A 14,160-nucleotide genomic window follows, 5' to 3' on the forward strand; every position below is an offset into this window, starting at 1 on the left:
TATGTGGCCTCAATGGTTTCTAGGCAATCGTGGTGTACCAGTTCTCCTTTGTTTCCACTGAGGAAAGAAGCTGGGTTGACAGTGTTAGTCACCACTATCTCTACATCATCTTGTTCCACTATGACGGCTTGATATTTCAGGAATCTCTGAGGGGAAAGCCAGTGTCCACCTTTCATTTCCAGCACTGCAGATATTGTATGGGATACTAGCACAGTTATTTTCTGGCCCAAGGTGAATTTGCGTGATTCTTGGATATTTAGCATGACTGCTGTGATGGCTCTAAGGCATCCGGGGCACCCTTTGGCTGCTGCATCTAACTGCTTAGAAAAATAAGCAACTGCTCATTGGTATGGACCCGAGTTCTGTGCCAGTATCCCCAAAGCAATCCCTTGTTTCTCATGGGAGAATAGAAAGAATGGTTTGCTCATGTCTGGAAGTCCTAGAGCTGGAGCTGACATGAGAGCATTCTTCAGCTGGTCCTCCATGTGGCCTCCTTTGTCCACTGGACGTTTCTGTTTCCATTGGCAATGAGTGCATACAGAGGCTTTACAAGCAATCCATAGTTGTAAATCCACAACCTGCACCATCCCGTCATACCCAGGAAGGTCCGTAGTTCTTTTATTGTCTGGGGTTTTGGGGTTTGGCATATTGCTTCCTTATGATCTTGTCCCAAAGTTCGGTGTCCAGCGCTAACCTCATAGTCCAGGTAAATCACTTTCTGTTTCACTACCTGAGCCTTTTTCTTAGATACCCTGTATCCCTGAAGTCCCAGAAAATTTAAGAGGCTTACTGTCCAGGTTATGCAAGCCTTTTCTGTCTGGGTGGCTATTAGGATGTCGTCTACATACTGCAGTAGCTTCCCTTCTCCCAGCGGAGTTTCCCAGGATTCCAAATCCTTGGCAAGTTGTTCTCAAAATAGCATAGGACTGTTTTTAAATCCCTGAGGCAACACCATCCACGTGAGCTGGGTTTTGCACCCACTCTTAGGGTTTTCCCATTTAAATGCAAAGATTTTCTGGCTGGCTTCGTGGAGAAGGAGGCAAAAGAAGGCATCTTTCAGATCTAAAACAGTAAACCAAGTTAACTCCGGTGTCAAGCATGTTAATAGGGTATATGGATTTGCTACCACAGGGTAAAGATCCTCAGTTATTTTATTAACAGCTCATAAGTCCTGTACCACTCGGTATGACCCATCAGGTTTACGAACAAGTAAAATAGGGGTGTTAAAATCAGACTGGCACTCCTTTAACAGTCCTAATTGTAGAAAATTTTCAATCATTGGGCTAATTCCTTCCCTATCTTCCTTCTTCAGGGGGTATTGTTTAATCCTGACTGGCTGTTTTCCCTCCTTGAGTTTAATCTGTATTGGGGGTGCATTTTTGGCCCTTCCAGTTATGTTCATATCCCATACCCCTGGGAATACCTGTTCCAGTATATCCTCTCCAACTTTTTCCTCTGCCTGATGCATGATTAAGACTAAACTTAACATCTCTATATATTGTTGGTCATTTACTTTTAGAGTGATCTCGCCTCCTTTGAAGGTAATGGTTGCTCCCAAATGTTCAAATAAGTCTCTCCTCAGGAGAGCTTTTGGGGAGTTAGGCATATACAAGAATTTATGAATGCCCCATTGCTTTCCCAGTTGATATTTCAGTGGTTTACAAAAATATGCCTTTTCACTTTGATCAGTTGTCCCTTTTACCATAATATAATCATCCCCTACAGGCATTAATGCTTTGTTCAACACTGAATATGTCGCGCCCGTGTCAACTAAAAATTCTACTTCTTTTCCTGTTTCCCCTAGCTTCATTATAACCAGTGGGTCTGCTAGGGAAGAATCCCCCGGTCCCCTTCATTCTTGTTTCACATGTGCGACTGTCCCTCTTTTAGTTACAGCTGTTCTTTCTGGATGATGATTTTTTTTGTTCTCTGGGCACTCCTTCTTCCAGTGTCCAAATTTCTTACATAGTGCACACTGATCTTTACCCAACCGGGGTCCCTGTCTCCATCCTCCTCCTTTCTCTTCTACTGCCACCAATCTCCGCATTCCCTGCTTATAGTCTTCCTCCCAATTACTAAATACTCGCCACGCCTTGTCTAATAGGAACTCTAGGTTCTTTCCCTCTGTCGGCCGTAACTTTTGAAGCTTTCTTCTAGTGTCCCCAGTAGATTGTCCCAGAAAGAGGGATATTAACTGTTGTACCTCTACTTCCGATCCTGGATCTAACAGCGTTTTGCGACGCATGGTTTCTCTTAATCTGTCTAAAAATTCTGATGGCGATTTCGAAGGGCCTTGTTTTACTGCATATAATGCTGACCAATTTATAGTTTTTGGTATAGCCCTCTCAAGTCCTTTAACAATCCATTCCCGATAAGCCTGTAGTCTCTCAAGTTCTGCTGATCGGTTCAGATCCCATTTTGGATCCTGGAGGGGGAAAAATTCCCCCACATCTTCCTGTTTCGTCTTATAATAATCCTCGGCTAAATCTCCTGCTGTTTTTATTATTAGCTGTCTCTCTGTCTCAGTCATTGCCTCCAGTAGTAGTTGCATATCATTCCAATCCGGATTATGCTGTTTCACAATAAACTGTGTTTAGTAACCTTCACAGGGTCGTTACGATAATCCTTCACCACCTTTTTCCATGCTTCCAGATCCAGAGTGGAAAAAGGCACCTTAATCAACATCGTAGTCCCCTCAGACCCTACTGCTTCCCTAAGAGGTGCTTGCAATATGTGTCCCTGCTGTTTTAGCTGAGTTCGTGAGGAGACCGGACTCCCAGGGGGGGTGACAGTGTCCTCCGAATCTGTATCCGCCCGTCCTCTTGGTGGGGGCTTGAATAGATCCACTAACTCTTGGTTCACATCATGATGAATTTCATCTTGTTTTGTGCAGCTCTGACCTATATCACATGATGAACAGCACCGTTTTGGCCTACTCTTATTTTCCTTATTGTCTCTCTCTAATGCTAATACCAAGGAATCTTGGGGTGGTATTCCACAATCCCTTTGCCACTTGGGATGATTCCGAAGGGTAAAAAACATGTCTGCGTATGATACTTCATCCCATTTCCCTTCCCTCCTTAAAAATAACCTTAATTGTAACATAGTGTTAGGGTCTAGGGTCTAGACTAGGGTCCCGTTAAGTGGCCACTTTACCCCATCTTCCAGCTTATAAAATGGCCACCACTGATTGCAATATTTCATTAGAGTCCTCTTATCCTCCATTCCTCCCGGCCCTGCAATTTCTTTCCAGTATGCTATAATGCATCCCAAGGGACTTTTTTTCAGGATTTCCTTACTTTGATCTGCCCCCATTCCTTTTCTTGAATTTTCTTTGATATTTCTTATAGACTACTTTCCAATTCTCTGTTCTTGTATCTTGATAGATCTTAGGAACTCTACAGATCAACCCACTTATTTTTGGTCCCAACAGATAGCCAGATATTTCTGATTATTTTAACACATCCAGCCCCTCTGGATGTTTAAAAGCCTATTCTGCGTGCTGCACCAGGAATTCAGGGTGTGCTATCAGGCTAACCACTGTGGGAGGGGCAGCTGCACTCTCCCTCAGTTCCTAAATTGCCTAATGATTGCAGACAAACAAACGCTTCATCCGTCTCTGGCCACTATCCTCGCAGAGAACACAGAACCGCGGATCAGGACTCCACACTCGCTTCATAGCTATGCCACGTCTCAGTCACACAAAACACTCACACATGGGATCCCACAGACACACAGTGGTTCCGCTTACCCTTCTCCTGCTTCTGACACAGTCAGTGGCAGGTCCGTCCTGCCTCCCAAAATCTGGGATGCAGGGGAGACCTGGGTCCGCCTACCCTTCAGCTGCTTCCTTCCCAGTCATTAGCAGGTCCATCCTGGCTCACAAACCTGGGATGCGGCAAAAATCCGGACTCACCCGATCCGCCCTCAGGATTGCTAGCAGCCTCTCTATTGGTCGGCGAGTCCCCTGCTTGCAAGCCCTACCTGCCAAGGGGAACTACGTTGTGCGCCAGACGTCTCTGTGCATCTTACCAGCAGCCCCGGGCCACGCGTATGCCTTATAGGCACCCTAAACTACTTAAATTCCAAACATACCGTTTTTCTGCAGTCAGCACAGGTTGTTGTCTGCCCCCACAGTCAGCGGACAAGAAGCGGAGCTCCTCCAGGCAAGCGGCCTGGGGCGCCTAGGATATCCACCTCTCAGCCGATCCTGCAGCTGAACAGGCGCCTCCTGCCTGGCTCGCCAAATTGATACACAGATAGACTCCACAACTCGTTAAAGTTGTAAAGTAGGTATGCTTTTTATTCAGCACTGAGGCGCATGGGGGATAACTCCTCCAAAAACATGCGCACCTCAGCGTCGTTTCCCCTTTACATTTATCATCTAAAGGTATACATATGCATGAGGTTGCACAACACGCCTATACATATTCATGCCCTATCCCCGCTTTGTATTATAATGAGCTAAGAAGTCCTTTGCGCCTGCGCAGTGCCTCCTAGTGGTCGTGGGTGAGGGTCTCAAGATGAAGTAAATGAGTCTTCCTCGAGCCTGAACTTTTCACCTCTAGTCGTTATGCATGCTCCCTGGAGGCTTGGTCATTGTCCAAAGTGCAGAGCCAATTTCAGCCGGCCTAGGCATCCAAAAGACTGGAATCAAGTCACGGTCCCTACTTCTTAACAATAGCTATGTCCTTATATCTTGTCCTAGCATAATCATGAATGAGTAATGATATTGTTAAGCAAGCGGCCTGATCTACCCCCTTGTACATTGCAAGTACGATAAGCATGAGCAAGCAGTAACATTGTTAAGTAAGCGGTTTGACCTATCCCCTTGTACATTGCAAGTACGATAAGCATGAGCAAGCAGTAACATTGTTAAGCAAGTGACTTAACCCTATCCCCCAGTACATTTATTAACCCTTCACATCACCTCCTTCATCCTCATACTTCCCATTTCAAATCCTTATCACATCCCCCCAACAGCAACTCATACCAGGGCTTTGTAACACTTATAAACCATATACCTTACTGTGGTGGGTTTGTTAGCGTATGAACAAACACATAACCACCGGAATGGTTATATGAGGTGCTTTATTGCAGCGCTGGGAAACCAGGGGTACGCACCCAAATCTGGTTCCGACCTCGTCACATCGCGTCCGCAATTTATATCCTAAAAGTTTCACAGTTAATACATATTCAACATGGGTTACAACATTGAACTAATACATATGCATTAAGGATTGCCACATCAATCTATTATGACATCAGCCTCTTCTGCGCTTGCGCAGCCCCCTCTGGTCGTCGCCTGGTGGTCGTTCCGATGAAGTAAGAGTCTTCCTCAGATGAAGTAAGAAGTCTTCCTCAGGTTGTCCTCTTCACCTTTCCCTTACTTGAGTATATTCCAATCCTTGTGTGGACGTTAGCATTTTCTTATCTTCCTTTAACTGCTTCTGGTATGTCGCAAAGTGCTGGGAGACACGAGCATAACTTGCTTTAGAAGTCTCATTTATTGCTAAGCAGCTGGATGCTTATATACCTTGCTTGCATGTTTATAGTTTGATTACAGAGATATTATTGGCTTATAGCTTTTGCATGTTACAAGATCATTGGTTTATAGCTTTTACATGTTACAAGATTATTGGTTAAAGATACAGTAAAGGAATTCAGCAAAACAGAATACAAAATAGGATCAGGGATAAAGAGTCTGGTCAGTAAGATAAACATTAAGCAACTTGAAGGTCACAAACTTAATTATTGTTCTGCTTCTGCCGCAGTTTACCTCCAGGGCACGCTCATCTTGCTCCCTTGTACTTTTCCATCTGAGATTTGCACCAGCTGCAGCGTATCACCATCTGCATGGCCTCTGCCACGCAGCCAGTCCTCTGCAAAGCTCTCCACATTTCCCCTTTCTTTCTTAAGAACAATAAGCGACGTATTGAGATTGTTCATAGCTTTGTTAATCTGTATTTGGATACATTGAAGCAAGCAAGGTAGACAGGTTATTAGTAATATAATGACTAAAACTATGATTATTCCATGCTTAACGACATCTAGTAACCATCCAGTGATTCCCCAAGAAGACAGCCAAGAATCTAACCAACTAGAAGCGAAAGTATTATCCTTAAATTGACTGCGTAGTTTTTCTATTTAAGAGTGTATACTACTTGAGTGATCAGAAAGATTTAAACAACACATACCTTCAAATTCGTTACATCCGTGACCTTGTGCTAAAAGTAAAAAATCTATGGCAGCCCGATTTTGTAACACAGCATGTCGGATACTGTCAACATCATATAAGAGGTCATCTAATATGGTTGATGTGATATTAAATTCTTGGATAGCAAAGCATGCTAGGCTTTTAATATTTCTCCAATTAGTGGCAGCCATCACACCAGGGGTAAAAAAGGCCATTGAGACACCTTCAAGCATGCATGTGACTATTTACAGACCTTCTTCTCAGCAAGCCTTGCATTTTCCCAGCCGCCACATAGTCTGTTTTGTTCTTGTTAACATAAAACAGACTCCCTCTTGACCTTCGGAGTCTTGGCCCTAAATCAGATACGTTTTACCTACAATTCCCCTTTTTTCTGTTTGGGCAAACGAAACTGACTGTGTTAGGCGCTCAGCCGTCCTTTGTAGCATAGATTGAATACAGGAACAAAAACAGGGAAGACACAATAAAATCAATAAAAATACAACAACGATGATTAATCCAGATTTCAATAAGGATATCATCCATTCAGTAAGACCTAATGATCGAAGCCATCTTTCAAATCCCCAATCTTGTTCAACCCATAATTTATCTGTAAGCTGTCGTAGGGTATCTATTTGTGAGTAAATGGATTTTGAATGATCAGAAAAATTCATACAACACATTCCTTCAAATTCTGCACAGCCATGACCTTGGGCTGACCACATCCAAAACATCGAGGACCCTTGACCATACCGGTGGCTTGCAAAGGTGCCAAGGCCGCTAATACTTGCGAATACTTGAGTTGCTGAGGTGAGTAGCTTGAGAGAGGACGCCTGCAACACCGGAGTGGAGGGGGGAGAGATCAGCGTCCAGGAGCCTCAACTCAGAGAGACAAGAGCCACTGAGGAGGGAGCCTCAAGTCCTCAACAGGACTTGCCCAGGACTCGGAAGCTCAGCTCCCACGAGGGGCTGACTCACAGGGGGCAGAGCCAGGAGGAGTGGCACCAGCTGGGAGTGGCTAAAAAACCTTCCCAGGAAGCTCGGCGACCAGAGCCGGCCAACAGAGAGCGTCGAGGCAGTGGGTCGAGGCAGTTCGCGCGGGCAGGCGAGCGGGCAGGGGAGTGGGCAGGGAAGCGTTCCAACCGCCTCATCGAGAGGACTCGCCTGGAGTACAGGAGGGGGAAGGAGTGCTGAGGGACGTAGATGGATTGATTGACCAGATAGATCATGGTTACAACACGATCGAAAGCTATAGTGAGTACTAATGTGGGTATCCAGACTGAGCCTTCCTGCAGACATGCAGCTGTGCAGGTCTCTGGCTGCAGCGAATGCCTGAGCCTGGCACTTGTATTGGAGGGAGCCACTGACACTGCTTGTGTTCGCTGTGAGCAAATAAATGACCTGCTCAGGCAGGTGGCTGAACTGAGGGAGGATATTGAAAGGTTGAGAGCCATTACAGAGTGTGAAAGTGAAATAGATTGGTGGAACCACACCCTAAGGCAAGGGCAGAGGGAAGTGGTTCAACAAGTTATGGATCCCCTTCCCTCCTACCATCAGACAGAAGGAGAGAGCTTAATGGACAAGGATGTATGGAGGGAGGTTCCTCCTCAGAGAGGTAAGCGAAAACCCTCACAATCCCTTCCTCCCTCCCAATTGCCCTTGAATAACAGGTACGAGGTCTTGGAAATTCAGGGCCAGGTGAATGGAGATGGTGAGGCAAATCTATCTAGTGAGTCACCCAGGGCTAGTCACTCACCCCCATGCCTCAGAACTTCCCCAACCAAGAAGAAAAGAAGAGTAATTGTGGTGGGTGACTCCCTTCTGAGGGGAACAGAAGGGCCCATTTGTCGACCGGATCCACCCCACAGGGAGGTCTGCTGCCTGCCTGGGGCTCGGATTAGAGATGTTAAAAAGAAACTCTCTGAACTGGTGCAGCTGTCTGACTACTATCCGCTGCTGGTTTTTCAGGTTGGCAGTGACGAAATTATTACGAGGAACGTAAGGGCAATGAAGAGAGACTTCAGGGCCCTGGGACGGCTGGTTAAAGGGTCTGGAGCGCAAGTGGTGTTTGCCTCCATACCTGTTGCAAGCGAGGATGAAGGGATATATAAGAAGACTCTGCAGGTTAATGTATGGCTACGTGACTGGTGCCAAAGGCAGGGGTTTGGGTTTTTCAGTCACGGGCTGCTGTATGGGACACCTGGTTTGCTGGTGACAGGCGGGATACACCAGTCCCAGAGAAGAAAAAGGGTTTTGGGGCAGGAGTTAGCAGGGCTTATTGACAGGGCTTTAAACTAGTTATGAAGGGGGGAGGGGATTTAACTGGGCCTGTTGGGGACAAGCCCAAGAGGAACATGCTAGGGATTGAAGGATGGCGGGCTAAGGAGGACTATCAATCTCTTGTTTCACTTGTGGGAAAGGATAGCTTTTTAGACCCTGTCCCGCAGGGGAAAAAGGGTACTAGGACTGGCTCCCTGAAATGCCTGTACACCAATGCACGCAGCATGGGGAATAAACAGGAGGAGTTAGAAGTCTGTGTGCGGGCTAAAGGTTATGATCTAGTGGCAATTACAGAGACATGGTGGGACAGTTCACATGACTGGAATGTGGTCATGGATGGCTATGTCCTTTTTAGGAAAGATAGGTCAGCGAAGCGAGGTGGTGGAGTTGCTCTTTACGTGAGAGAGCAACTAGAATGTATTGAGTTCTGTCCGGGGTCGGATGAGGAGCAAGTGGAATGTCTGTGGGTACGAATCAAGGGGCAGACTGGCACGGGTGATACAGTTGTGGGGGTCTATTACAGACCTCCTGATCAGGACGAAGGAGTTGATGAGGCTTTCTACAGGCAACTGGAAGTAGCCTCGCGACTACATGCCTTAGTTGTCGTGGGGGACTTTAACTACCCCGATATTTGCTGGAAGACTCACACAGCCAGTCATTCACAGTCTAGGAGGTTCCTCGAGTGCATTGATGATAATTTCTTAATGCAAATGGTGGACGTACCAACTAGGAGAGCAGCGCTGCTAGATTTAGTACTCGCCAACAAGGAGGGTTTGGTCGAAGTGGTGACGGTCAATGGCAGCCTTGGCTGCAGTGACCATGAGATGGTGGAGTTTAGGATCCTGTGTGGGAGGAATAGAATACCTAGCAAAGCCACAGTTCTGGATTTCCGAAGGGCCAACTTTGGCCTCTTCAGTCAACTGCTAAGGGAAGTCTCATGGGAAAGTGTACTAGGCGGTAAAGGGGCTCAAGATAGTTGGTTAGCATTCAAGGACCGCTTCTTCTAAGCTCAGGATCGGAGCGTCCCAATGAGTAGGAAATCAAGTAAGGGATCTAGGAGACCGGCGTGGTTAAACAAGGAGCTGCTGGGTAAACTCAAGTGGAAAAGGAGAATCTATGGATTATGTAAGGAGGGGCTGGCCGCTTGGGAGGAATATAGGACAGTTGTTAGAGGATGTAGGGAGGCAATTAGGACAGCTAAGGCCTCCTTGGAACTCAATCTTGCTAGTCGGGTTAAAGACAATAGAAAGGGCTTCTTCAAATACATAGCAAATAAAACTAACACAAGAGGCAATATAGGCCCACTGCTGAACGAAGTGGGTGCCCTGGAGACAGAGGATATAAAGAAGGCAGAGGTGCTGAATGCCTTCTTTGCCTCTGTCTTTACTCCTGCAGACTCCCCCCGAGGGCCCCGGATTTCTATAGCCCCAGAAGGAGTCAGGACAAAGGAGGAGTTTGCTTTGGTAGATGAGGATTGGGTTAGGGATCAGCTATGCAATCTGGACATCTGTAAATCGATGGGTCCGGATGGAATGCACCCACGGGTGCTGAGGGAGCTGGCGGAGGTCATTGCTAGGCCACTTTCCATCATCTTTGGTAAGACGTGGGAAACGGGCGAGGTGCCTGAGGATTGGCGGATGGCAAAGGTCACACCAATCTATAAGAAGGGCAAGAAGGAGGACCCGGGTAATTATAGACCGGTCAGCCTTACCTCCATCCCTGGAAAGGTGATGGAACAACTTATTCTTGACTCCATCACTAGGCATATCAAGGATGAGGGGGTCATTAAGAACAGCCAACATGGTTTTATGAGGGGGAAGTCATGTATGACCAACCTTATAGCCTTCTATGAGGAAGTGACTAGGTGGAGGGATGATGGTAGAGCAGTAGATGTAGTTTTTCTTGATTTCAGTAAGGCATTTGATACTGTCTCCCACAGCATCCTCATAGATAAGCTAAAGAAGTGTGGGCTTGACGATCAAGTAGTGAGGTGGATCGAGAACTGGTTGAAAGGAAGAAGGCAGAGAGTTGTGGTCAATGGCGCAGAATCTAGCTGGAGGTCTGTGACTAGTGGAGTCCCTCAGGGGTCAGTGCTGGGACCGGTGCTGTTTAATATTTTCATCAATGACCTGGATGAGGGAACTGAGTGCACCATCAGCAAGTTTGCTGATGACACAAAACTGGGAGGAGTGGCTGACACACCAGAAGGCTGTGCTGCCATTCAGCGAGACCTGGACAGGCTGGAGAGTTGGGCGGGGAGAAACTTGATGACATTTAACAAGGGCAAGTGTAGAGTCTTGCATCTGGGGAAGAACAACCCCATGTACCAGTACAGGTTGGGGGTTGACCTGCTGGAAAGTAGCGAAGGGGAAAGGGACCTGGGGGTCCTGGTGGATAGGAGGATGACCATGAGCCAGCAATGTGCTCTTGCGGCCAAGAAGGCAAATGGCATCTTAGGGTGCATTAGAAAGGGAGTGGTTAGTAGGTCAAGAGAGGTTCTCCTCCCCCTCTACTCAGCCTTGGTGAGGCCGCATCTGGAATATTGCGTCCAGTTCTGGGCCCCTCTGTTCAAGAAGGACAGGGAATTGCTTGAAGGAGTCCAGCGCAGAGCCACAAAGATGATTAAGGGAGTGGAACATCTCCCTTATGAGGAGAGGCTGAGGGAGCTGGGTCTCTTTAGCTTGGAGAAGAGGAGACTGAGGGGTGACCTCATCAATGTTTACAAATATGTAAAGGGTAGGTGTCAGGATGATGGAGCTAGGCTTTTTTCAGTGATATCCAGTAATAGGACAAGGGGCAATGGGTGTAAACTGGAGCATAGGAAGTTCCACGTTAACATCAGGAAGAACTTCTTTACTGTAAGAGTGACAGAGCACTGGAACAGGTTGCCCAGGGGGGTTGTGGAGTCTCCTACACTGGAGATATTCAAGGCCCGCCTGGACAAGTTCCTGTGTGATGTACTGTAGGTTACCCTGCTCTTGCAGGGGGGTTGGACTAGATGATCTTTTGAGGTCCCTTCCAACCCTTGGGATTCTGTGATTCTGTGATTCTGTGAATGACTTTTTTGAATTGCCTCTCCCACTGCTTTTACTGCCTCAGCCAACATTGTCTGATGCCCCATAGGTACCCGTGCCATTCGTTCTAACATCTCTTCTACAGTAGCATTTGCAGGTAACTGAACAAGTATCTGCCTTACAGCATCATTACAGTTCTGTATTGTACACTGACACAGTAAAATACCATGCATGTATTCTGGAGTACCTGACTTCCTTATAGCATCAGCTACCCTATTCACAAAGGTACTGAAGGGCTTGTCCTTTTTCTGTATCACTTTCATGTAGGCAGGAGCTGCAGTAGTATCTTTAATCTGTGATAGAGCTCGCAAGGCTAGTCTCATAGATTCTTTTAACAATTCTGGACCTAGCTGGACTTGAGCCTCCTTAGTGGAGAACTGTCCAATTCCTATCAGGTGGTGTAATTGCACCCCAATCAGGGGATCTCCCTGGCCTCGCTGAACTGCAACCGCCTCTTGACAGGCTTCCTGCCAATACATGTTCCATAACAACAACTGCGAAGGGGTGAGGATTAATTTCACAATACCTTTAATATCCTCAATTAACAGCAAATCTGTTCCCCAAATATATGACAACATTTGCCTAGTGGGTTCAGACTGAATGCCTGTAGAAGAAACAGTTTGCCTTAACTGAGATAGCAATTTCCAATTTAAGGGACACATTTCAGCGTTTACTGCCTGACCTTGAGCGTTAATCTGATACTTAACAGGAAAGGCGAGAATCTTTTCCTGCAACGCCTGCAAAAAATCAAAATCATTGTTTGACAGAGCCTCTCTCTGAATAGATTTCCAGTCTATCACCTGGATTCGCATTTGTCTATCCATGCTCTGCAAGTTTACTTTTTTTTTTCTTTTTTTTCTTTTTTCTAATGTTCTTCACCCTGCTTTGTACGGCTACAAACAGCGGCCTGCTCGGCAGCAGCTACAGCTGCCTGCCTGCTTCAGCAGCAGCCATAAATACCTGTCAGCAACCGCACTTTTGCATTAACCCTTTCTTGCCTGAAATGTTAAACTGCTACCTGTTAAAAACTTTTACATGAACACGATAACAACAACAAAAAAAAATACATAGAACACCATCTGCCCTCATCACACACACGCATACGTATGCATATGGGATCCCACAAGCACACTTCACACATCTTTTGGAACAATATTTGAAACACAAAATCCAGACAATCATTACTCCCACTACAAAGTCCCATGTGCAAAACGTGGCACAAGGACCCTGTGAAGACTATCAGGAAACCAGCTCCAACAAGCATCATCGCAGTGTGAGGTGGCAGGCTCAACCTTAGCAAGCGTCCCCGCAGAGGCTCTGCCTCCCTCACATCGTATGAGGTTTGGGCTTTTATACTGATCAAAATGCACACTCATTCTGACACAGGTGGCCAGCCTATGTCAGAAGAAGTGGCCAGCAATATCTATAAAGGTTTCCAAGCGTCAATAGAAACATAGACATATTTGCCAACTTCTAGTACATGAGTATCACAGAGAGACTGTATCAAATGAGTTGTATATGGGACCTCAAGTTCATGGTCCACCACAGTCCACCCGATACCCCTGATAAGGGTATACGAGAGACCTTCCCACTGCGGGTCTTGATCCAGCACATACATCACAGGGAAAGCACACAATACATCTGCATCCCACACCCATCTTGCTTCTCCCTTTACAGCTGCCCATTTATCATGAGGATCTGGGGGATGTAAATCAGGTTTCTTTTCCGGCTCCATGTCAAAAGGATCATCCAGGTCAGCATCAGATTTAACAGGCGTCAGAACTTCAGACGTAGCAACAGCAGTCTGATGAGCACGCACAAGCTCCTTCTTGGGGTCAATAGGGTCCGGGTCAAAAAGAGTGTCTTCATCTCTGTCTTCAGTCTTTGCAGCCACGGCGGCAACTGGCAGAGGCTCAAGGGTGGCCAGGGGTGGGGGGGACGGGACACTGGGTTCCATGATCTCACTTTTTGACTTTAACATCTCTAAAATAGTTCTCCAAATGACCAACAAATGTTTCACAGTGTCACTGCCCTCCGTGGCTGCGTCCCACAACTCAACTTGTGCACCACTCCACAAAGAGACCTCAGATACGGTAGACTCATCAGTCTCTGGACAACGCGTCTTCGACCATTTCAACATACCGTATCGTCAGCGCTGTTGCAGCTTTTCCAAGGTTTCGGCGGCACGTAACAGCCTGATTCACTGTTGTGACATCAGGAGCCTCGAGACAAATCTTCTTGTCTCTTTTTTAGGCCACCCCTGCTGCGACGAGGTCTGTCCACTTCAGCTCCTTGTTCTGTACGAAGTCCCTGGGTCCCTGTTCGGGTGCCAAATGTCGCAAAGAGCTGGGAGACACGAGCATAACTTGCTTTAGAAGTCTCATTTATTGCTAAGCAGCTGGATGCTTATATACCTTGCTTGCATGTTTACAGTTTGATTACAGAGATATTATTGGCTTATAGCTTTTGCATGTTACAAGATCATTGGTTTATAGCTTTTACATGTTACAAGATTATTGGTTAAAGATACAGTAAAGGAATTCAGCAAAACAGGATACAGAATAGGATCAGGGATAAAGAATCTGGTCAGTAAGATAAACATTAAGCAACTTG

Source organism: Lathamus discolor, chromosome W, assembly GCF_037157495.1.
Source record: "Lathamus discolor isolate bLatDis1 chromosome W, bLatDis1.hap1, whole genome shotgun sequence".
In the NCBI taxonomy this organism is placed as follows: domain Eukaryota; kingdom Metazoa; phylum Chordata; class Aves; order Psittaciformes; family Psittacidae; genus Lathamus; species Lathamus discolor.